At 37.5% G+C, this 23749-nt stretch overlaps 2 pseudogenes; both read right to left on the reverse strand.

Annotated features, from left to right (window-relative positions):
* Positions 1–4522: 4522 nt before the first annotated feature.
* Positions 4523–7695, reverse strand: LOC101698029 (spindle and kinetochore-associated protein 3-like; annotated as a pseudogene).
* A 10073-nt stretch (positions 7696–17768) lies between these two features.
* LOC147824146 (jupiter microtubule associated homolog 1 pseudogene) overlaps positions 17769–23749 on the reverse strand; it is a 53679-nt pseudogene continuing 47698 nt past the window's right edge.

Genomic DNA, 23749 nt, shown 5'->3' on the forward strand with positions numbered 1-23749 from the left:
TACGCTATATCAATAGAGCCAAGGACAGAAACCATATGATCATCTCAATAGACACAGAAGAAGCATTTGACAAAATCCAACATGCATTTATGATAAAAACTCTACAAAAATTCAGAACAGATGATCTCCACCTCAATCTGATAAAAGCCATTTATGAAAAACCAACAGCCAATAGCATACTAAATGGTCAAAAGCTGAAATCCTTCACACTGAAATCAGGAACAAGACAAGGATGTCCACTATCACCACTCTTGTTCAATATAGTTTTGGAAACATTAGCTATGGCAATTAGAAAAGTGAAAGAAATAAAAGGAAGAAAGATAGGAAATGAAGAAGTCAAATTGTCATTATTTGCAGATGACATGATGCTCTATACAGAAGACCCCAAGAACACCACCAAAAGTCTTCTAGACTTAATAACCAAATTCAGTTGTGTAGCTGGATTCAAGGTCAACACACAAAAATCAATAGCTTTCCACTATACGAACAACAGACTCACTGAGAGAGAAATAGGGCAAATAATTCTTTCACAATAGCATTCAAAAAACTGAAATACCTAGGAATCAACCTAACAAAAGAAATCAAAGACCTCTTCTCTGAAAACTATAGCACTCTGGAAAGAGAGATTGAAGATGATTTCAGAAAATGGAAAGACATCCCTTGCTCCTGGGTAGGAAAGATCAACATAGTGAAAATGGCCATACTTCCAAAACTGCTATATAGATTCACTGCAATACCAATTGTAATCCCAGCAGCATACTTCACAGACTTTGAGACAAAATTCCAAAAATTCATTTGGAACAATAAGAGACCCAGATACCAAAAGCAATTCTAGGCAACAGAGACATAGCAGGGGGTATCACAACTCAGAACTTGAAACTATACTACAAAGCTACTGTGATAAAAACAAAGAAACAGACCTGAGAAACAGTGGAACAGATTAGAAGATGCAGAAACAATGCCAGACACACTCAGCCACATCTTTGACAAAGGAGCCAAGTACCCTCACTGGAGGAAAAATAGCTTCTTTAATAAATGGTGCTGCAAAAATTGTGTTTCAACTTGCCAAAGATTAAAACTAGATCTGTATCTCTCACCATGCACTCAACTAAAATTGAAATGGAGTAAAGATCTAATTATTACAACAGAAACACTGAACTGGCTAGAACAGAGGTTAGGTAGAACTCTTGAAGACATTGGTGTAGGAAAAGATTTTTAATAAACAAAACCTCAGTTGCCCGTGAACTAGCAGAGACAATCAACAAGTGGGATGTCTTCTTATTAAAAAGCTTCTGCAGCAAGAGAAACCACCAGCAGTGTGAAGAGACAACCCACAATGTGGGAAAAAATCTTCACCAGCGGTCCCTCGGACAAAGGTCTACTATCTTGAATCTGTAAAGAACTTAAAAAGATCAGACCTCCCAAATTTAAAGACCCAATCCAAAAATGAGCATCTGAAATGAACAGACATTTCTCAGATAAAGAAGTAGAAATGCCAAATAAACATGAAAAAATGTTCAACATCACTGGTCATTTGAGAGATGCAAATGAAAACAACGTTGAGATTCCACCTCACTCCAGAAAGAATGGCTGCTATCAAGAAATCAACCAAAAACAAATCCTGGTGGGGCTGTGGGGAAAGAGGAACACTGCTCTACTGCTGGTGGGAGTGTAGACTGGTGAAACCACTATGGAAATCAGTATGGAGATACCTCAAAGAACTAGGACTGGAAGTCCCATTTGACCCAGCTATTCCCCTGCTGAGTATCTTCCCCAAAGAATTAAAAGAATCATACCACAGTGATATATGTGTACCCATGTTCATAGCAGCACAATTTGTAATAGCTAAAACTTGGAAACAGCCCAAATGCCCATCAACTGAAGACTGGATAAAGAAAATGTGGTTTTTAAATAAAATGGAGTACTGCTCAGCCATAGAAAATGAGAAATTAGGGAGATTTATAGCTAAATGGATGCATATTGAGGTGATACTCTTAAGTGAAATAAATAGGACACACATGAATAAATACCGAATAGTTTCTCTGCTGTGAGAAACTGAAAGTGTAAATAAGGACTAAAAGTTATAATAGATAATGTGAAATAGGAGGAAAAGGGGCAAAGGGGCGGGAAGTGGGAGGGGTAGGGGAAAGGAAAGAAGGGAATGGAATTAATATGAGAAAATGGAAAAATTGAAACAAAATCTTTGTAAATAGGGAGGGATGGAGGGGTTGAAGGGAGGGCTGGGCAAGTATGAAAAATCAGAACCAAGAGAGATTATGTAAACGTGGAAATTTCCAGGGATGAATGTCATTATATTGTATACCTAAAATGTACCAATGATTAGAATGAATAATTGATAATGCAAAATAGGAAGAAATGGTCCAAAAGGGTAGGGGTAGTGGGAGGGGTAGGAGAAAGGAAAGATGGGAAAGGAAAAATGATGAGAAATGGAAAAAATGAAAGTGAAGTCTTTCTAAATAGGGAATAGTGGAGGGGGTGAAGGGAGGGGTAGGAATGGGGAAAAAATAAGAACCAAGATGCATCATGTAAAGGTACAAGTTCCCAATGAGAAATGTAAATATGTTGTTTACCTAAAATATAACAATAAAAGAATTTAAGTAATAAAAATATATTGCAATCAAATACATGAAAAAGTGTTCAACATAACTGGTTATTTGAGAGGTGCAAATGAAAACAACACTGAGATTCCACCTCACCCCAGGAAGAATGGCTGCTATCATGAAATCAACCAATAACAAATGTTGGCGGGGCTGTGGGGAAAGAGGAACCCTGCTCCACTGCTGGTGGGAGTGTTGACTGGTGCAACCACTGTGGAAATCAGTATGGAGATACCTCAAAGAACTGGGACTGGAAGTTCCATTTGACCTAGCTCTTCCCCTGCTGGCGATCTTCCCTAAAGAATTAGAAGAATCATGCCATAGTCATCTATGTGCACCCATGTTCATAGCAGCACAATTTGTAATAGCTGAAACTTGGGGGCAGCCCAATTGCCCATCAACTGGAGACTGGATAAAGAATATTTTTTTTCCCCCTAAAATGGAGTATACTCAGCCATAAAAAATGAGAACTTTTATAGCTAAATGAATGCACATTGAGGTGATACTCTGAAGTGAAATAAATAGGACACAGATGTGTAAATACTGAATAGTTTCTCTAGTGTGAGAAACTGAAAGTGTATATAAGGACTAAAAGGTTTAATAGATAATGTGAAATAGGAAGAAAAGGGACAAAAGAGAAGGGGAAGTGGGAGGGGTAGGGAAAAGAAAGAAGGGAAAGGAATTAATATGAGAAAATGAAAAAATGGAAAGAAAGTCTTTGTAAATAGGGAGGGAGGACAGGGGAAGGGGGAAAAATAAGAACCAAGAGAGATTATGTAAAGGTGCAAATTTCCAATGATGAATGTCATTTTATTGTATACCTAAAATGTACCAATAAAATAAAATTTAAAAAAGAGAAAAAAGGGATGGAAAAAAAGAAAAAAGAAAAAACGAAAAGAAAAAGAAAAAAGCCATATAACTTAATATAAATCCAAAGGCTTTTCCTTTATGATCTACCATGCTAGAATGCAATCTGCTAGACACTTGCAGGGCACATGTTTTACCTAGAGAAGATGGACCATGTTGGAAGAACATTCATGAATTTTTAAGACAACAGGAAAAGACTTGATTGTCTTCACTAGAGAGACACTGGGGGGTGGAATTCTATTCGTTTTTGTGGAGGATTTTTTTTTTGCATCCTTTGTGTTCATTTTTAAAAGAGCACCATCAAATTGAAAGCCCAAAAGCCAGAAAAAAACAAAAGGACCCCAAACCAACTGCTGTATAGCTCTTGAGAAAGGTAAACAAAGGATACAAGACATGTCAACTATCAAACCATTTGAAAAGTATAAGTACCCTAAGCACTAACTCTGTGCCCAGTACTTTGCTAGATTCTGTTGAAGATCCAAAACAAGTGTAGAATAGGGTTCTATTGCTTTAAGCATCTAAAGAAACTGACAAGTGATCTCTCTTAATGTTTACTGTAATGTTTGCAATTTTCATTTTGTAGTAAATGACACATATACTGAATAACAGAAATGGCTATATTTAGATAATTACATTGACTATCCTTATTTCATGCCCACAAAAACCATGCAATATAGCTGTGATTATCATCATCACTACCTTTGAACTGGGAAAACAAAGACTAAAAGAATTTAGGTAATTTGCTGAAATTCACACAGATCAAATATCAAAATTTTTGACTTCACATACAGGTTACTTTCTATAGAACCATGCCATTTAAAGAATAAGTCACCATCACCACCAGAGTTCACATTATTATACATGATTTTTAAATTATTAAATTATTTATTTGACCACAGCATACTTTTTTTTTTTTGCAGACAAGTGAATGTGTAAATCTTTATTGCCATCTATAATAAACCTTTCTGATCCTTATTCCCCTGTAGTGGGAAAGGAATGTAAATAACAAATCCAGCTTTGCTTCATTCTTAGTCTGTTTAGTTTCTATAATGGATGGATCCAGTAGAATTTTTTTTGTCAGTTTTGTTTCCAACCTCTGAGATGTTCCATCCTTCAGTTTTTTTTAGGTACTGGGGATCAAACTTGGGTCCTTGTGCTTGCACAGCAGGTAGTGAAACCACTGAGCTTAAATCCCAGGCCCCCATCCTTCAGTTTTCAGGAGCCCTTTCTTGGGAGGCACTGCTTTCACTGCTACTGAAGTAGCTCAGTTTGAGTTGTAATTTGACAAAATCTGGGGAACATCTTCTGGAATAGCAGTTACCTCTGGAGGTGTGGGTGTTCTGAGCAGATTCTCATAAGATGAAATTGTAGGACAGGAGGGATCTGTAAAATTCTGCAAGCACTGATCTGAATTTAAAACTAATGAAGTACATGTTGGGGATTTAGCTCAGTGGTTCTTCTGCCTGCCTTGAAAGCACAAGGTCCCGAGTTCGATCGCTGGTACCAAAACAAACAAAAAGTAGAAATTCAATTTACCATATATACCAAAGAACTAAAACTAATGAAGTACAATCTTTAACTTCAAAATCATTTGATGAACTGTGTGTTTCTGATAATGGATAGTTTGTGGGTACCAAAGCTGTGTTGTTCTTTGTAGAAGGAACTTTCAAACCAGGAGTGCAGAATGTAGGTGTCAAAGGGGAATCTGTATACTTGGTATCTCTTTTTTCCAACTGCTGCATTATGGGGCCAGAAGTGGCAAAGCTATTATCACTGATCATGGGTTCTGTTGCTACAGAAGCTTCACTTTTGATAGTCTTCATATTTTTCAGTCCTATTGTATAATCTTCATTTAGACACATAGTATATTCAGAGATACCAAAATGCTCTAATTTAGGAGTTACACACCCAAAATTATCCATCTTCAGAGCACATTTTGGAGTTTTGTCTGGTAGGTGGAGTTTCAATTATGGGCTCTTCTTTGTGGTTGCTTACATCTTGTGGAGGGTTTGGTAGAACGTGAGATGTCATATTCCACTCCAATCCAGAATCTGCAAGCTGTGGACTATGTAGAGGCTCCTCAGATGCTGAAACACCTGGGACAGACGATCAGATAGGTTGTCCTTCCTACGAGGCTTTTGAACATGATCACAGCTGGCCATCTTTGGGGTAGAATCAGTGATTTCCTGTTCAGAGACTGAATTTTCCTTGAGACATGGATTATATCCATACTTCTGGAAAAACTCTCTTATTTTTATGATATCTGTTGCATTTTTTTCATCAATAGTTTTGTTGCCTTAATAAAAACCAATGCTTTCTTGACTTCCCAATCTTGCTTTAACAAGAAGAATATTAACATGATCCTTTAGATCCCAGACTTCTGAATGAATGTCATGTAAAATCCTCATTGGATCATCCTCAAATTATTTCGTAGAGGTTTCAGTCCGTAAATGGCTGTCTCCAAGGCAGAGTGGCACATGGCAGAGGGGCAACAGCTCATCGCGGTGGAAGACAGCAAAAGGCTGACCACAACATACTTTAAAAAAAATTCTTGCCCAAATATTTTTCAGCCTTAGCTTAGGGTAGGGCTGGGATGGTGTCACTGATAGTTTGAATAATCTAATTAACAATATATGTAAAAGGATTAGCAATTTATGTAATGGAAAATAGATAAATATACATCTACTAAACAGCCTGAATATTAATGTCCTATACAAACTTGGATTAAATATTCATTCTATTCAACAAACATTTACCATTGATTTTGTGGCTGAGAAACAAATGGTTAGATTCTAGTCAGATGTTTTGGATAGTTGAACTTTCAATATCTAGTTTTCTTTCACTTTATTCTCTTGTTTTCTGCATCATTCAGTCATACTTTGTAGCATTTTAAAATTCAACTAAGTTATAAGCTTTTCTAGATTGTTTTGTGCATATAAAGGGCCTTTTGAAGTTTGGAAAAAAAGAAGTAATTGTGGGAAGTATTCCTGTAAAAAACACTCGTATGCATAAATCTTTCACACCTACTCCAAATATAAATACTAAATTTACCTTAGACTCATGTTTCTCAACCTTTAGTATGTATCAGAATTATCTAGAGGGTCCATTAAAACAGATTGCTGGCTATCACTTCCAGATTTTATTTCAAATACGTCTTAGGTAGGGCTAGAAATCTAAATCTTAAGAAGTGCTAAGATGTTCTGATTCTGGTGTTCTCCCCATCATTCACTGAGAAACATTAGTGTTTGTTGTTGTTGTTTTGAGACAGGGTCTCACTTTGTAGTTCAGGCTGGCTCTGAACTCACTGTGTAGCTCAGGGAATCTTCAAACTTTCAGTGATCCTCCTGCCTCTGCCTCCCAAATGCTGGGATTACAGGCATGTGCCACCACGCCTGGCCCTCATTGCTGTTTTGAGTGTCACTTTTGAGAACTAGTTTCTAAATAGCCACTAGAGGGCAATGAAACCACAGACAAATTGGATGTACTTACTGTGTAATCAGCTCCCTGGTTTTTGCTACCAAGTATTGCTACAAGCCATGAGAACAACAAACAATGTCCTACATGATGGCTAATGCCCCATTCACAATTGGAATATAGAGCAAAGCTTATTCTTATGATTGCAGACATCAGAGATATGCTCCATTTAATGTTTAGGATATAATCAAACTTGGACTTTTTCTAGGTGAACATTTGCTTATATACCTAGTAGCCTTTGGAGTTAACATGATCATTTGTGGTTTCATAAAGAGATTGCATCTTAGTATTAGATCTAAAAATTCCATACTTATTAAATGATATCTGTTATTTAAAAACATATGCCTTTTATTTTGTGAAAATGGGGTTTAAGTACTCTTTAAAATATTGAAAGTTGTATATAATATCCTAAATTTTCAGGATATAAATATCTCAGACTATAGGTAATTTTTTTCTCCTAGGTACATCACTTTGATAGTAGAAATGGACTAGAGGAAAACCCAAAAATATTACTAACTGGAATATTGTTAATTTTTTTTGCCTAGTCTGGTATAGAAATTGAAAGCCCTTTTACTGTTGCTTCTCTTTAAAAATTCTATTTTGATAGGTAATTTTACACACTTTAATTATTAACTTTTCATTGTACACTGTAGAAAACTTTGTTGGAAGCCAAAGACCTGAGTTTGATTCCTGGCCTTGACATTATTACCTGGGTCACTGCATAAGTCACTTTCATGTCACTGAAACACAATTCCCAACCCAGTCAATTTAAGGAGGAGGGGTTTATTTTGGCTCATATTTCAGTCTATAGTTGACTGGCTCCAAGGCAGGACAGCATGGCAAAGGGGCATGGTGGAGGAGAGCTGCTCACTGCACAGCTTACAGGAAGTAGAGAGAGCCTCAAGGGAACATCTGGGAAGGGAGATTTAACTTTAACTTTCTGGGTTATGCCCACACTGACCCATCTCTTCTGTCCAGGTCTTATTTCCTAATAGCAAGTTGGCTATAAAACCCCTATAATCCAAACACCTTTCAAAGGTCTTGCCTGTGATCTTGTAAAATTCTTTTTATTTTTAATTTTTTCACCATTAAGTTTATTGGTATATTTTAGGTATAAAATACAGTTACACACATCACTGGGATCTTGTACCGTTACATGAGTATCTTGGTTCTTACTTTTTTCCCCTTCCCCTGCCCTCCCTTCACCCCCTCCCCCCTTCCCTACTTGCAAAGACTTTGTTTCTATTTTTTTCCTTTTCTCATATTTTTTTCCCCTTCTTTCCTTTCCCCTACCACTCCCACTGCCCCTGTTCCTTTAGATCTTTTCTTCCTATTACACAATATCAATTATATATTTTTAAAATTATAGTATCAAGATCTAGGAGACATTACCACAGATTTAACAGAATTTAAAAGGATATAGAAAGCATATTATAAAAATCTTTTTTTTCCCCATTAAGTTTATTGGTACATTTTCGGTATAAAATACAGTTACAGTCATCATTGGGATCTTGTATCTTTACATGAGTATCTTGGTTCTTATTTTTTTCCCCTGCCCTTGCCCTCTCTTCACACCCTCCACCCTTCCCCATTTGCAAAGAACTTGTTTCCATTTTTTTTCCTCTTCTCCTATTTTTTCCTTTCCCTTTTTCCCTTCCCCTACCCCTCCCAATTCCCCTGCCCTTTTAGACTTTTTCTTCCTGTTACACAGTATCAGTTATACATTTTTTAAATTACAGTATTAAGATCTAGGAGACATTACCACAGATTTTACAGAATTTAAAAGGATATAGAAAGCATATTTCAAAAATCTGTTTTGAAATAAATTTGACAACTTCTAAGAAGTACCTTGGAAGAGAAATTAATGAAACTAACTCTGGAGGAAATATAAAATTTGAATAGCATCTATTAAAGAAAGTATATTTCTAGCTTGAAAACCTACCTATATGACAACAGCAGGCTCATAAACATTTTAACTGATAAATTATATCAAACATTTAAAGCAGAAAAAAGAAGGAACACTTCTCCCCTCATTTTAGGAACACAACATTGTGCTAATCCTAAAACTGGATAAAGATAATAGAAGAAAAAAGTATGAACATAAATAGAAATTTGTTTAACAAAACAAACTATTGAAAGTCAGATCTGGCAGGATGTAGAAAGTGGTTTTGTTATAGGGATGGCAGTGTTGGTTCAGCATTGGATGATCCACCCCCAAAAGTCATCATTTTAACAGAGGAAAAGAAAAAGCCATGTGATCCTGTCACTAGTTGGAGAAAAAGTATTGGGGTAAAAGCTATCAGGAGACTAGAAGTAGAATGGAAACTTCTCAACAAATTAAAGACATGTATTCCATACTTCCAGCGAGAATGCCTTGTATGAATGGAGAAGATACAATGTTTTCTCCTTAAGGTGGGGAACAAAGGCAGATAGATATGTTTACTCTTTATCTGTCCATTAAACTTTGAAACCTAGTCCCCACCAAAATAGTCTGGCAATAAAATGACACAACTAGGATAGGATTGGCAAGGTAGAAGCAAAATCTTTTTTTTTTTAAATAAAATTCTTTTATTGGTACATTGTAGGTATACAACACAATTACATTTCTCATTGGGAATTGTATCTTTACATAATGCATCTTGGTTCTTATTTTTTCCCCATTCCTAGCCTTCCATTCATGCCCTCCACCCTTCCCTATTTACAAAGACTTTATTTCCATTTTTTCCATTTCTCATCATTTTTCCTTTCCCTTCTTTCCTTTCCCCTGCCCCTCCCACTACCCCTACCCCTTTGGACCTTTTCTTCCTATTTTACATTTTACTTGTTGATTGTTTGTGCTAGGTCACAGGCAACTGAGGTTTTGTTCATAAAATCTTTTCCTATACCGATGTCTTCAAGGGTTCTACTGAACCTCTGTTCCAACTGGTTCAGAGTTTCTATTTTAATATTTAGATCTTTAATCCATTTTGATTTTAGTTTAGTGCATGGTGAGAGATACAGGTCTAGTTTTAATCTTTGGCAAGTTGAAGCCCAATTTTTCCAGCACCATTTATTAAAGAGGCTATCTTTCCTCCAGTGAGGCTGTTTGGCTCCTTTGTCGAAGGCTGAGTGTGTCTGGCGTTGTTTCTGCATCTTCTAATCTGTCCCACTGGTCCTCAGGTCTGTTTCTTTGCCAGTACCATGCTGTTTTTATCACAGTAGCTTTGTAGTAGAGTTGCAGGTTGGGGATTATGATAGCCCCTGCCATGTCTCTGTTACCTAGAATTGCTTTTGCTATTTTGGGTCTCTTCTTGTTCCAAATGAATTTTTGGAATTTTGTCTCAAAGTCTGTGAAGTATGCTGCTGGGATCTCAATTGGAATTGCATTAAATCTATATAGCAGTTTTGGAAGTATGGCCATTTTCACTGTATTAATCCTTCCTACCCAGGGGCAGGGGATGTCTGTCCATTTTCTGATATCATCTTCAATCTCTCTTTTCAGAGTGCCATAATTTTCAGAGAAGAGGTCTTTGATTTGTTTTGTTAGGATGATTCCTAGATATTTCAGTTTTTTGGATGCTATTGTGAAAGGAATTATTTGTTCTATTTCTCTCTCAGTGAGTCTCTCATTGATGTAGAGGAAAGCTATTGATTTTTGTGTGTTGACCTTGTAACCAGTTACTTGACTGAATTTGGTTATTAAGTCTAGAAGACTTTTGGTGGAGTTCTTGGGGTCTTCTATATAGAGTATCATGTCATCTGCAAATAACGACAATTTGACTTCTTCATTTCCTATCTTTATTCCTTTTATTTCTTTCTCTTGTCTAATTGCTGTGGCTAATGTTTCCAGAACTATATTGAACAAGAGTGGTAATAGTGGACATCCTTGTCTTGTTCCTGATTTGAGTGTGAAGGATTTCAGTTTGTGACCATTTAGTATGATATTGGCTGTTGGTTTTTCATAGATGGCTTCTATCAGTTTGAGGTAGAGACCATCTATTCCAATTTTTTGTAGGGTTTGTATCATAAATGCATGTTGGATTTTGTCAAATGCTTTTTCTGCATCTATGGAGATAATTATATGGTTTTTGTCCTTGGCTCTATTGATACAGTGTATTACATTGATTGATTTTCATATATTGAACCATCCCTGCATCCCTGGGATGAATCCCACTTGATCAGGGTGTATAATCTTCTTGATGATCTTCTGCATTCTGTTTGCCAGGATCTTATTAAGGATTTTTGCATCTATGTTCATTAGTGAGATTGGCATATATTGCTCTTTTTCAGTTGGGTCTTTCTCTGCTTTGGGGATTAAGGTGATGCTTGCTTCCAGGGATGAATTTGGGAGTATTGCTTCCCTTTCAATTTCACTGAAGAGTTTAAACAGTAGTGGCAGCAGTTCCTCTCTAAATGTTTTGTAGAATTCAGCAGTGAAGCCATCAGGGCCCGGGATTTTCTTACTTGATAAGTTTTTAATTACATTTTCAATTTCATTGGTTGATATTGCATTGTTCAGAATTTTTAGGTCTTCTTCATTCAACTTTGGTAATTCATATGTATCTAGGAATCTGTCCATTTCTTCTGTGTTCTCCATCTTATTGATGTATAGTTTCTGGAAGTAGGTATTGATGATGCTCTGGATTTCTGCTGGGTCTGTTGTAATTTCACCCTTTTCATTCCTAATTGCATGGATTTGGGCCTTTTCTTTCCTTTTTCTGACAAGGTTGGCTAAAGGTTTGTCAATTTTGTTGATTCTTTGGAAGAACCAACTCTTGGCTTCATTGATTTTTTGTATTGTTCTCTTAGTCTCCATTGCATTGATTTCTCTTCTGATCTTTGTAATTTCCTCCCTTGTAATTTCCTCCCTTGTATGAGATTTGGGGTTGTCCTGCTCTTCTTTTTCTAGAAGCTTGAGGTTCAGCATCAGGTTGTTTAATTGGGATCGTTCTGTTTTCCTAATATGCATATTCACTGCTATGAATTTCCCTTGTAAGACTGCTTTCATTGTGTCCCATAGATTCCCATATGTTGTATTGTCATTGTCATTTAATTGAAGGAACTCTCTGATTTCTCCTTTAATTCCCTCTGTGACCCATTGGTTACTCAGGAGTGTGTTGTTCAATTTCCACATGTTTATGAAATTTTTTGAGTTTCTTTTGCTATGGATCTCCAATTTCATTGCATTATGGTCTGATAATATACAGGGGATAACTTCAATTCCTTTGCACTTACTTAAACATGTTCTATGTGTGAGTATGAGTCTATTTTGGAGAATGACCCATGTGCAGCTGAGAAGAATGTGCATTTTTATTTTGTGGGGTGGAAGACTCTGTAAACATCTGTTAAGTTCATTTGTTCAAGAGTTCGATTGAGTTCTAGTATTTCATTACTTATTTTTTCTCTAGTTGATCTATCTATTTGTGACAGTGGGGTGTTGTGGTCCCCCATTACAATTGTATTAGTGCATATATGACTTTTCATGTCCATTAGTATTTGTTTTATATAGTTGGGTGCACTAGTGTTTGGTGCATAGATATTTATGATTGTCATCTCTTCCTCTTGTATCCTTCCCTTTACAAGGATGTAGTGTCCTTCTTCGTCTCTCTTAGTCAGTATTGGTTTGAAATCTACTTGATCTGCAAAGAGGATAGCTACTCCTGCTTCTATTTGGGTTACTGTCACATGGAGTATTGTTTTCCACTCTTCAACTTTCAGTCTATGAGTTTCCTTTTGAATGAAGTGTGTTTCTTGTATGCAGCATATTGTTGGATTTTGCTTCTTGACCCACTCTGCTAGTCCATTTCTTTTGATTGGTGAATTGAGGCCATTAACGTTGATGGTTATAACTGAAACGTATTGACTTGTCATTGCCATGACTTTTTCTTTTTGTTGGGTTCTCCCCCTTTACATTTAATTTCTTGTCCTGCCAGATGGGTTCATTCTGCTTTGCTTCCTGGGGTTGTGATCCTCAATGTCTGTTCCTAGGCTATTGTGTAAAATTCTTTGGAGTGCTGGTTTGGTATTCACAAAGTTCCTAAGGTGCTCTTTCTCATGAAAGTATCTTATTTCTCCATCCATTTTGAAAGATAGTTTTGCAGGGTACATCAATCTGGGTTGGAGGCTGTTTTCTTTTAGGGCTTGGAATATGTCACTCCAAGCTCTTCTTGCCTTGATGGTTTGTGTTGAGAAGTCTGCTGTGATTCTGATGGGCTTTCCTTTGTATGTGATTTGTTTCTTTTCTCTCACTGCTTGTAGAATTCTGTTCTTCTGTTGGGTTTTGGAATCCTATTGTATGCCTATGTGTAGATTTTTTTTTAATCAGAGCTATTTGGAGTCCTATATGCCTCACTTACCTGTATGTCAAGCTCTTTCCCCCTGCTTGGGAAGTTTTCTGCCATTATTTCTGTGAAGAGTTTTTTTTATGTCATCTGCACTGTCTCCTGTTTCTTCATTGACTCCAATCAGTCTTATGTTATTCTTCTTTGTATCATCTAGCAGCTACTGGATTGATTTCTCATGTTCCCTTATAATTTTGAAGCAATTTTTCTTTTCCTGGTCACTAATTGCAATCCTATCTTCTATATCTGAAATTCTGTCCTCACATTGGCTCATTCTGCTGTGTAGACTTTTAATGGAGTTTTTCATGTCCTGGAAATCTACTTGCATCTGTTTTATGGATTCCATTTGTTTCCTATTTTGGGATCAAACTGAGGACCTTGTGTTTGCGGGGCAGGTGGTGGAACCACTGAGGTAAATCCCTGGTCCCAAAATCAAAACTTTAAAAATTACTCAGTTGTGGCATTTGCTCTTTATTCTCAATGTACAGTTGGCTAAAACCCCTTGTAGTACCTATGCCACTGTCTCAATTTAGGCTACCTCCAAATTTCCTTCACTAGATTAATTAGCCTGCTGCCTTTAATCTCAGTCTCCCTCAGAGTCTCAGGACATGAGGAAAGTGTAGATATTTTCTGCAAGAGGATAACACACATGACCTGGATCCCAACTGCCAATGGAATTCTTGTTCCAATCTGAAATTTCCTGAGCCTGGCCTTTGCTGACTCCATTTCTATCTGCATTACAGTCTTCTGAATTCTGACAAGAATCTCCCATCAATCTCATCTTATAGCCTTGTGGGGTTTCTCTGTCTAGTGACTCCAATCCTTTCCAGACTTCTCATGTGAACCAGTTGCAAAAACTTCTGAACCACATGGTTAGGTACAGTCCTGGCAATGACCTAACTTCTCTGGTACCAAAATCTAGTCTCTCTTTTTTTTTTTAATCTCTGGAACAAAATACTTGACATCTGTGATTAAAATAAAGGCTTATATTTCTGGCTTACATTTTTTGGAGGTTTCAGTTCATAGTTGGCTCACTCCAAGGGAGGATGGCATGGCAGAGAAGCATGGTAGAGGAGAGCTGCTCTCAGCATGGTGACAGGAAGTAGAGAGAAGGGAGGGGAATGGGGGGAGACCAACCCTTCTAATCCATACCCTCAATGAACTCCCTCTTCTGACCAGATCCTACCTCCTAACAGAAAGTCAGCTATAAGCCCCCACAATCCAATCACCTTCCAAAAGCCTGACTGTGAATACATGAGGCTCTTGCAAGTATCTCTATATAAACTGTCACAGTCACTTTATAAGACATTTAATAAAAATTACACATTTAACAACAATAAAGATAAATATGTCTTCATAGGCTATTGTGAAAAAGGAGATGCTGTATGTGATAGTGTTTTTCAGACTGTAGCTATCCTTGAATATTTTTGACATTCTTTCACAACTATGCAACTATGATTTTGTTGTCATTATTATACATTTTAAAAATTACATATGTGGGGGCTGGGGATTTAGCTCAGTGGTTTTGCCGCCTGCTTCGCAAGCACAAGGACCTGAGTTCGATCCCTGGTACCGAAAAAAAAATTACATATGTGTAAAATAGCAATAATATGAAAAATTTGGAATTAAATGACAAAGTTTAATCCTTTTGCATAAAACATCTTAGTTCTTCATTAGAATGTTTGTGTTGCATATTATTTCTCATGTATGGAAAATATAGTCTACAGAGGCTCTAAATACAAATTCAACTAATTTGTAATGGAATCAGGAAAAAGACTGAAAATTGCAATTCCTTTTCTGGCCTTTGGAAGTGTATATGAATGTATGTGTCATAGGTGAATGCATGAATGCATGCACTTATATACATAGTAGGTTTCATTAAATGTTTATTGATAAATATTATCCTTTTTTTCTAGACCATAGAATCACTAGCTACAGTTTCTATAAGGCTAGCCACTAGAAAATGCTCACCTAGAAATGTCCAATTTATAGTTTTAATTTTGTCTGGTAATATGTTTTGCTAACTAGGGTATAAGCCCATATAGATCAGGGATTATAATTCTGTGTCCTTCAGAGAATTTTGCATAGTTTCCAGAGGTTTCTGTTAGTGACAGTGCAGTATTACTTTTTTTTTTTTTGAATATCTAGAAAAGCAAATAGAGGACATTTTATTCCATAGGAAAATCATCTGATTTCCCCTTTGTGGCAACAAATCAATCCATCTGCATGTACTTCTGAGGACTACATATTCAGCACTGTGCTAGGTTATGTCTTAATATCTATTGCTTAATTGATTGGTCACCCCTCCTGAGAGTGATTTGTGTTTTCATGGTGGTTTGTGGATAAAAAAAGTCTTTAAAAAATAGTGGGTAATATAACTTTTTTGAACTCTCCAAGGATATGAAGATTTCTCTTAGTCTGTTCTTTTCAAAATCAACTTTACTGTGATAGAATTTACATGAATACAGTTCACCCATTTAAAGTGTATGATGCTTTACATTCAACTTCTTTTGAACTTCAACCACCACCACAATTGTAAAACATTTTCTTACCTCAAAAATAAATTTGTTGGCTGGGGATTTAGCTCAGTGGTTCTGTTGCCTGACTCGCAAGCACAAGGACTTGAGTTCGATCCCCAGTACCAAATAAATAAATAAATAAATAAATAAATAAATAAATAAATAAATTTGTACCTTTAACTATCATTTCTATGATGGTTAACTTTATATATCAACTTAGTTTGGGTCATGGTGTCCTGATATATGGTCAACCATTATTATGGATATTTCTATGAATATATATTTGAAATCAACATTTAAATGGATGGGCTTAAACTACATCATTGACTCATTCTATGTCTATAGCCTACTGGCTCTGGATATTTAGACTTTCCATAAGTAATGTAATGATTAATTTTAGGTCTCATTGTAACTGAATTAAGGAATATTCAGATCGCTGGTAAATAATTATGTCTCATTATGTTTGTGAGGGTGTTTCCAGAGGTGAATGACATTGGAATCTGTGATTCAGTAAGGAAGATCCATCTTCATCCAGTGGGAAAGCACTATCTAATCAGTGGAAGACCCAGAAAGAACAAAATGGCAGAGGAAGAGTGAATTTGCTCTATGTTCTGGAGAGAGCCTTTCATCTTCTGTCCTTGGACATTAGAACTCTAGATTTCTTTGGTCTTCAGAGTCTGGGTCTTATGACAGATTCTTAGGCCTTTGGCCTCAAACTAAGAGTTAAACCATTGGATGGATCTTCTGGTTCTTAGGCTTTTGGACTTGAACTAAGCTATCCCACCAGCTTTCCTGGTGGTCCAGCTTGTAGATGGCATATCATGGAACTTCTCAGCTTTCATAATTATGAGAGGCAATTCCCACAATAAATCCTCCATCCTCCCCTATTGCTTCTATTTCTCTGGAGAATCCTAATATAATTGTATAAGCTAATTTATTTCTCTCTTTTCTTTATTTCTTTCTGCCCTTCTTCCCACTTTCCCTCCCTCTCTTCCTCTCTCTGTCTCTCTCTTCCCTTTCCAAAACATGCATATTGTTTACTTTTAATAACAGTTCCTGACTGTGAAGTACAACACATCTTAAGGAGGAGTCTTTGATTTCATAGTCACTTACCAGTATCATGCAGATGACATGTTATTTAGTAGGAACAGTGCCCCTGTGGGATCTGCTTCTGGATGGAGACCTACTGTTGCTATTGTCACCATTTTTAATTCTGGGTAGCTTGATTATGTGTCTGAAGCCTTCCTCTGAACCACAGCAGCAGGCTTTGCTCATCAGCCTGCCACATTAGTACCTGGCTTCTTAAGGTTAAAAAAGGGGAATTTAGGGCCAGGGATTTAGCTCAGTGGTTCCGGCACCTGCCTCACAAGTGCCAAGGTCCTGAGTTCGATCCCCGGTACCAAAAAAAAAAGGGGGGGGGATTTTCTTTTCTTTGAAGGCACCCATGCATGAGGTGTAGTCCTCTGTACTGTCCCATATGGCACAGGAAGATGCACTTACAAAAAGGCACTGATTTGTAGGGCAACACCAAGGAGAAACTGCAAAAGACAACATGATGTGGTGGGCCTGCCAGAAATGGTGCCTGCCTGTGCACTGTTGATGGTCTGATCACAGGAAACTCAAGTACAGTTTTTCAAAATCCTTAGTACAAAAGAGCCTCTCACACATCTGGAACCAAATTATTTGTTCTTAAAAACATGGTAGTAAGTGTCACAAAGCTTTCCTTCCAATCTACTAGTAGAAAAACACTCATGACATGGCTGGCAGATCTACAGGAGGCAGAGAAACTTGTTCTTTAAAAAGCAAAGAGGGGAAAAAGACAGCAGTTCATAAAGTATTTCTTTTTTTATGTTATGGATCTAATTAAAAAGATGTGATCAGTCCTAAGTTGTGCAGTTCACAAGCCTGAAGATAACAAAGTGAGAGGATTTCAGGACAAGTGAAGTTAACCCAAGAACAGGCTGCACATGCTACTGGGGGTTTCTTCTGGCAGAAGCTGGTGTCCAGTCCACCAGACTGGACACAGGTGCAGCAGGCACAGCCTTCTCTTTGCTCTGCCTCAGGCTGGTTTGCAAGTCTGTGTCCCTGTTTCCATGGATGTCACCTTCTCCATTTGGAGCTATGAAGTCTCCAGAGCTTGCTTCAGACAGGTTTGTACTCTGTGGTCCAGATAATTCCCAATCTACCCTTCTCCCTCTAGACTTGGCATCTGATGATGTACCCCAAGAATAGGGATTTTATCCAGGTGTCCCAAAGATGTTCAAGGTCATTTTGTTCTTCCCCCTGGGCTGGTGTGTTGTTTCACTAAAGCCTAATAAAAAATTGGACCCACCACCTGGAAAGAGCAAACCTTGGGAGTTATTCCTGCTGTTGGGGTTGACACCCTTGAAGGTGGTGGCAGTTGTCACAGAACCAAGGAGTGAGGTAGGCTGATAGGCAAGAAGAATGCTGAAAAGGTTGGACCCAAGAGGCACAGGGGCACTACAGACCCACAGCCAGTCATTGCTGTGGAGCCTCTACACTAAGCTAAATTCTTAAGTATTTTTCCATATCTAATTGGGTCTGTTTCCCTGGAAAATCCTGAGTAATATAACTCCTCCTCCCTTACTCCACTTTTCCTCTCCCTGATTTCAGTCCTAAGTTACTTTTATTGTTTAGATCTTGAGTGTCTACTCAGAGCCACATGTGTGCAGAGGTGGGATTGGAAGATGATGGATCATGGGGGAGCCATAGTTGAATGTGCGGCTAGGAGGTGGGGCCTGGTCAGAAGGGGGAGGTGACTGGGGATGTGACCTGGAAGGATGTGTTTCTCTCTGGCTTTTCCCTTCTCTCTCTGCTTCCTGATGGCTGTGACTTGAGGAGCTTTCTTCCACCAGACCCTTCCACAATTCTGTTTCTGCCTTGGAGTCAGCCAATCATGGACTGAAAATGTAAGACAACATAAACCCTTCCTCCTTTAAGTTGTGGATGTTGGGTATTTTGTCCCAGTGAAAAGAGAGTGACTAACACGGCCACTTAGTGTGTTTGGGTTGCTAATTTCTGTCTCTCTAGGTTTCCCTAGTCTGAGTTTTTATGTAAATAAAATTATATAGGACGTAGTCTTTTGTGATGGGCTTCTTTAATTTAACATGTTTTCAAGGTTTGTCTATGTTGTAGTATGTGTGAGTACTTCATTCCTTTTTTTTGTTTTGTTTTGTTTTTTTGAGGCAGGATTTCCCTTTGTAGTTCAGGGTGACCCTGAACTCACTATGTAGCCCAGGATGGCTTGAAATTCAAGGTGATTTGCCTGCCTCAGCCTCCTGAGTGCTGGGATTACAGGCATGCACCACTACGCCCAGAATGCATTCTTTTTTTATGACTAATATTCCATTGTATGTATATAGCATATTTATTTATCAAGTTGACTATTAAAGGACATGATTGGTTATTATGCAAAATGCTTCTGTAAATGTTTGTGTACAAATTTCTGTGTAGCAACATTTTCATTTCTCACCACAGTGGAATTACTGGGTTGTATGGTAACTTATGTTCATTTGAAGAATTGCCAGACTTCAAAGCAGATGAACCATTTTATATTCCTACAATCAATGTATGAGGGTTCTTATTCCTTCACATATGGTATTAGTCGGCTTTCTCATTGCTTGTACAAAATACTTGACACCTCAAGTTTAGAGGAAGAGAGGCTTATTTTGGCTCAGAGTTTCAGTCCATGGTCTGCTAGCTATAGGAAGGAATGTCATGATGGAAAGGCAGGGTGGAACAAAGCTCCTCATTTCATGGTGCCTGGGAAGCAGAGCACAGGGGCAGAGCACCACACCCTAAGGTCATGCCTCCAAATGTGTGCTTTACTAATCCCTTGGGTAGCTCCCAAGCCAGTCAAGTTGACAATCCAGTTTAACTGTTACACTCACCAGGACTTGTTATTATTCTAGCCACCCTAGCGATTGTGAAATATCATATTATAGTTTTGATTTGTATTTGGTTGATAAATAATGATGTTCAGCATCTTTTCATATGATTATTATGGACCATTTATATATCTTCTTTGAAGAAATTTATTTCTATTTGTTCAGATACTTTATCAATTTTGGAAGTGGGTCTTCTTATTACTAATTTGTAAATATCCTTTACATATCCAAGACACAAGTCTCTTATCAATATATGATTTTCAAATATATACTCCCATTTCTTGGGTGGTTTTTTAATTTTCTTGATAGTGTTTTTTGTACACAAACATTTTAATTTTGATGAGTTCCTATTTATTAAGTTGAATTTTTTTCTGCTCATGATTTTGGTGTCATATTCAAAAAGTCCTTTGTCAAATCTGAGATTAGAGAGATTTCCTTCTACATTTTTAAAAATTTAGGCCTCTGATCCATTTTGAATTAGTTTTTATATATGAGGTAAATGTTCAACTTCATTCTTTTGCTTACAGTTGTTGTCTCAGAATCACTTGTTGAAAAATCTATTCTTTCCTCACGAGATCAATTGACCTTAGGTATATGAGGTTATTTCTGGATTTTCAATTCTATTCCACTGGTTTATATGCCTTCCCTGTGTCAATATCATCCTGTTTTGATTACTGTTGCTTTGTAGTAAGTTTTGAAATTGAAAAGTGTGATTTCTTATCATTTGTTCTTCTTTTCCAAGATTGTTTTGATTGTTCTGTATCCTTTGCAGTTCCATATGAGTTTGAGTCAGCTTTTCTATTTCTATAAAGTCATCTCTGATTCTGATGGAGATTGCACTGGATCTTTAGATTATCTGAGAGAATAATTTCATTTTATACATGTTAAATCCCATGAACGTGGATGTTTCTCCATTTATTTGGATCTTTTTTTTTTTTTTGGTACCGGGAATCAAACTCAGGTCCTTGTGCCTGTGGGGCAGGTGGCAGAACCACTGAGCTAAATCTCTGGCTATTTGGATCTTTAAAAATTTCTTGCAATAATGTTTTGTAGTTTTCAGAATATAGATTTTTCACTTCTGCTATTTTTTTCTAAGTGTTTTCTTTTTTGATGTTATTGTGAATGGACTTATTTTTCTAATTTTAACTTGAATTGCTCATTGGAAGTATATTGTATAGAAATACAATTAATTTTTGAATATTGATCTATATCCTGCAATCTTTCTAAACTTATTTCTAATCTTTTTTTTTTTTTTTTGAGATAGGGACTCACCATGTAGTCCAGGCTAGCCTTGAACTTATGGTGATCCTCTTGCCTCAGCCTCCCACATGCTGGGATTACAGGCATGTGCCACCACACTTGGCTTCTAATTTTTTTAGTGGTATTTTAAGATTTTCTATATACAAAATTATGTTGTCTGCAAACAGAGATGGTTTGACTCCTCTTCTTTCAATTTGGATACATTCATTCTTTCATTTATTAATTTATCTTGCCTAATGCCATGGCTAGAATGTCTAGTACAATGTTGAATAGAAGTGATGAGAGATGGTATTCTTGTCTTGGAGCTCATCCTAAGGAAAAGCATTCAGTTTTTCACTCTTTAGTATAATGTGAGCTGTGGATTTTTGTAGATGCTCTTTTAATCATAGTTTTTTATTTCTCTGAATATATTTTTATGAGGACTATTTTGAAATCTTTTTCTGATAAATTTGACATCTGATTGCTTCGCAGGCAGTTTCTGTTACTTTTTTTCTTTTTCTGGAGAATAGGTTATACTTTGCTTTTCTTTGTACATCTCATAATTTTCGGCTGGTAACTGGACGTTTTAGATAATATATCTACTCTGGGTATTGGTCACCCACTCAGGCATGTTATTGTTGGTTTTATTTTTGGTGCTGGGGATCGAACTCAGGTCCTTGTGCTTGCAAGGCAGGCGGCGGAACCACTGAGCTAAATCCCTGGCCCAAGGCATGTTATTGTTATTTGCTTGTTTATTTGTTTATTAGTGATTGGCTCTCCCTTGTCCTTTTTGCTGTCTTTTCCCTTCACAATGTTAAGCATCTGATTTTGGTCTTCAGCGAGGCAAAGCTTTGGTTATGCCTCAGTTGTCTTGGGATGACAGCAGCATTCATTAAGGCCCTCAGCCACTCTTTCCCTGACCACATCAAAATGTTAAAGGTCACTAATTATTGGCCCATTGAGATGTATGTACAAATGCTCTGGAGCATAATTCCTTCTGTATACTAATCCAATCAAATTCTGGCTTTTTGGAAAGAATACTGTTTGAGGTCAGTGTTTGACAGTTTTTGGAACCCATGAGGGATCAATTCAGCTGTCTTATTCTTCATTTCTCTTCTGCAAACTAGCTAGCCTTATAGTTTAAGATTTTTCTTCATTAGGTCCACCATCTCCCAACTGCTTTTCATGATAGCCTCCACTAATTTTGACAGTGCTCATTGTTTAAACTTCTAAAGCTTTTAAACTTCTTACCCCTTTTGCAAGTGAACTCATGTTCTTTTGGAAGAGGTTATGGAGGTATTTGTTTATGGCTTTCTTCTCCCTTGAGAAAAATCTCTGAGCAAAGATTCAGGAGCTGGAGCTGGGACAATGGCAAGCTTCTGTCTAGTGACCCCTCCACTTTTGGAGGTGAGTAGGAGTAAGGAGGGAGTAGCCTAAGTTCTTCTTAGCTTGCTTTTTCTGCTGCATCATGCCATAAAAGGCAAGGGAAGGGTTATCTGGGTCCCAGTATTATCAATGTACCATGCACAGTGTACTGTGACTCAGTTGCACAAGTCTCAGTCCCACAAGTGGGAGTTGGGCAGAAGAAGGAGGTCTCACCTCTTGACCACACTTACCTACAACTTAGCCTCAGCCACAGTTAGTGCAAGGTAAGATGAGAAACACTTATTCCTCCTGGGAAGGAAGCCTTCCCACTTATGGCCATTTCTGTTTATTCATCATTTTCAGTGGCAAGTGGGTCAGTGAAGTTCTTCATAGTGTCATGCCACTGCTCATAGTTGTGCTAGACAACTGTTGTAGTCAGCAGGATTTGGCAAGGGAATACATGAAATACAGGACACATAATTCATAAGATTATTTTATGATAATTATCCAAAAAGTCAAATGCAAAGGAGTGCAAGAGATCAACCACACACTGGAAATCCAAAGGATCCAGCTGAGGGCCTAGATACCAGCAGTTTCCCATACAAGTCCAGCTAAAGGCTGAGTCCAAGGCAATGTCCTCCTCAAGTCCAGCCAGTGGCCTAGAGCCCAAGGCAATATCTCATGTCCATCTGTATTGAAGTTCTGCACCTGGAAGGTCCAAAAGGTGGTGGAAGCCAGAAAATCTACACTGGTGAGATGAAGGATTTATGCTACCAAGCTGAAGGATCCACATTGGAGCCAGGAAGTGATGCTCATGGTGAAGATCAGAGCTCCCCTGACCAGAACAGCAGCCATTCCCAGCAACAGTGAGGTCCCGAGCTCCTCCTCTGATGAGAACAGCCTAGTTTGCATCAGGAAAACCATCCACAGCAAGCTTCTCCTAGAAAATCAACAGGCCAAGATTTTCCCCTCCACTTCTCTTTTTATGGCTATTGGTAACAATCTTCAGGTGGATCCTCCATGCCCAGACCATACTGATTCAGTTCAGCTGGGCATTATAAGTTGACCATTAGTCAATCCATTACAACTATCCACTAACCTGGCATTATGGAGATTCATACAATATAAGCCTCAAAGAGAGTCTCTAAAATGGGAATTTAGAGCCCTTTAGGCACCATCTAAATAGATCACTTTTTAAACATGGGACTGACTAATAATTTGTAATCAGAGATGCTTAGGGAGACCCAGCTCCCCTTTCTATTCCTTCTAAGCATGGCTTTATGATATAGTGGCAACAGGTTTTTTTTTCCTTACACAAATAAAAGCTATATTTAGACATTTTTTTAAAAAGTCATTCTTGGTGATAATATTTCTTTGGTTTAAGATTACACTAGCTCAATAGCTAACATTATAAGTTGTCACTTATCCCTCAGTAGCCA

This window comes from Heterocephalus glaber, unplaced genomic scaffold (assembly GCF_053883595.1).
Source record: "Heterocephalus glaber isolate CG9 unplaced genomic scaffold, H.glaber_assembly_v1.0 deba00001553, whole genome shotgun sequence".
Lineage (NCBI taxonomy): Eukaryota > Metazoa > Chordata > Mammalia > Rodentia > Bathyergidae > Heterocephalus > Heterocephalus glaber.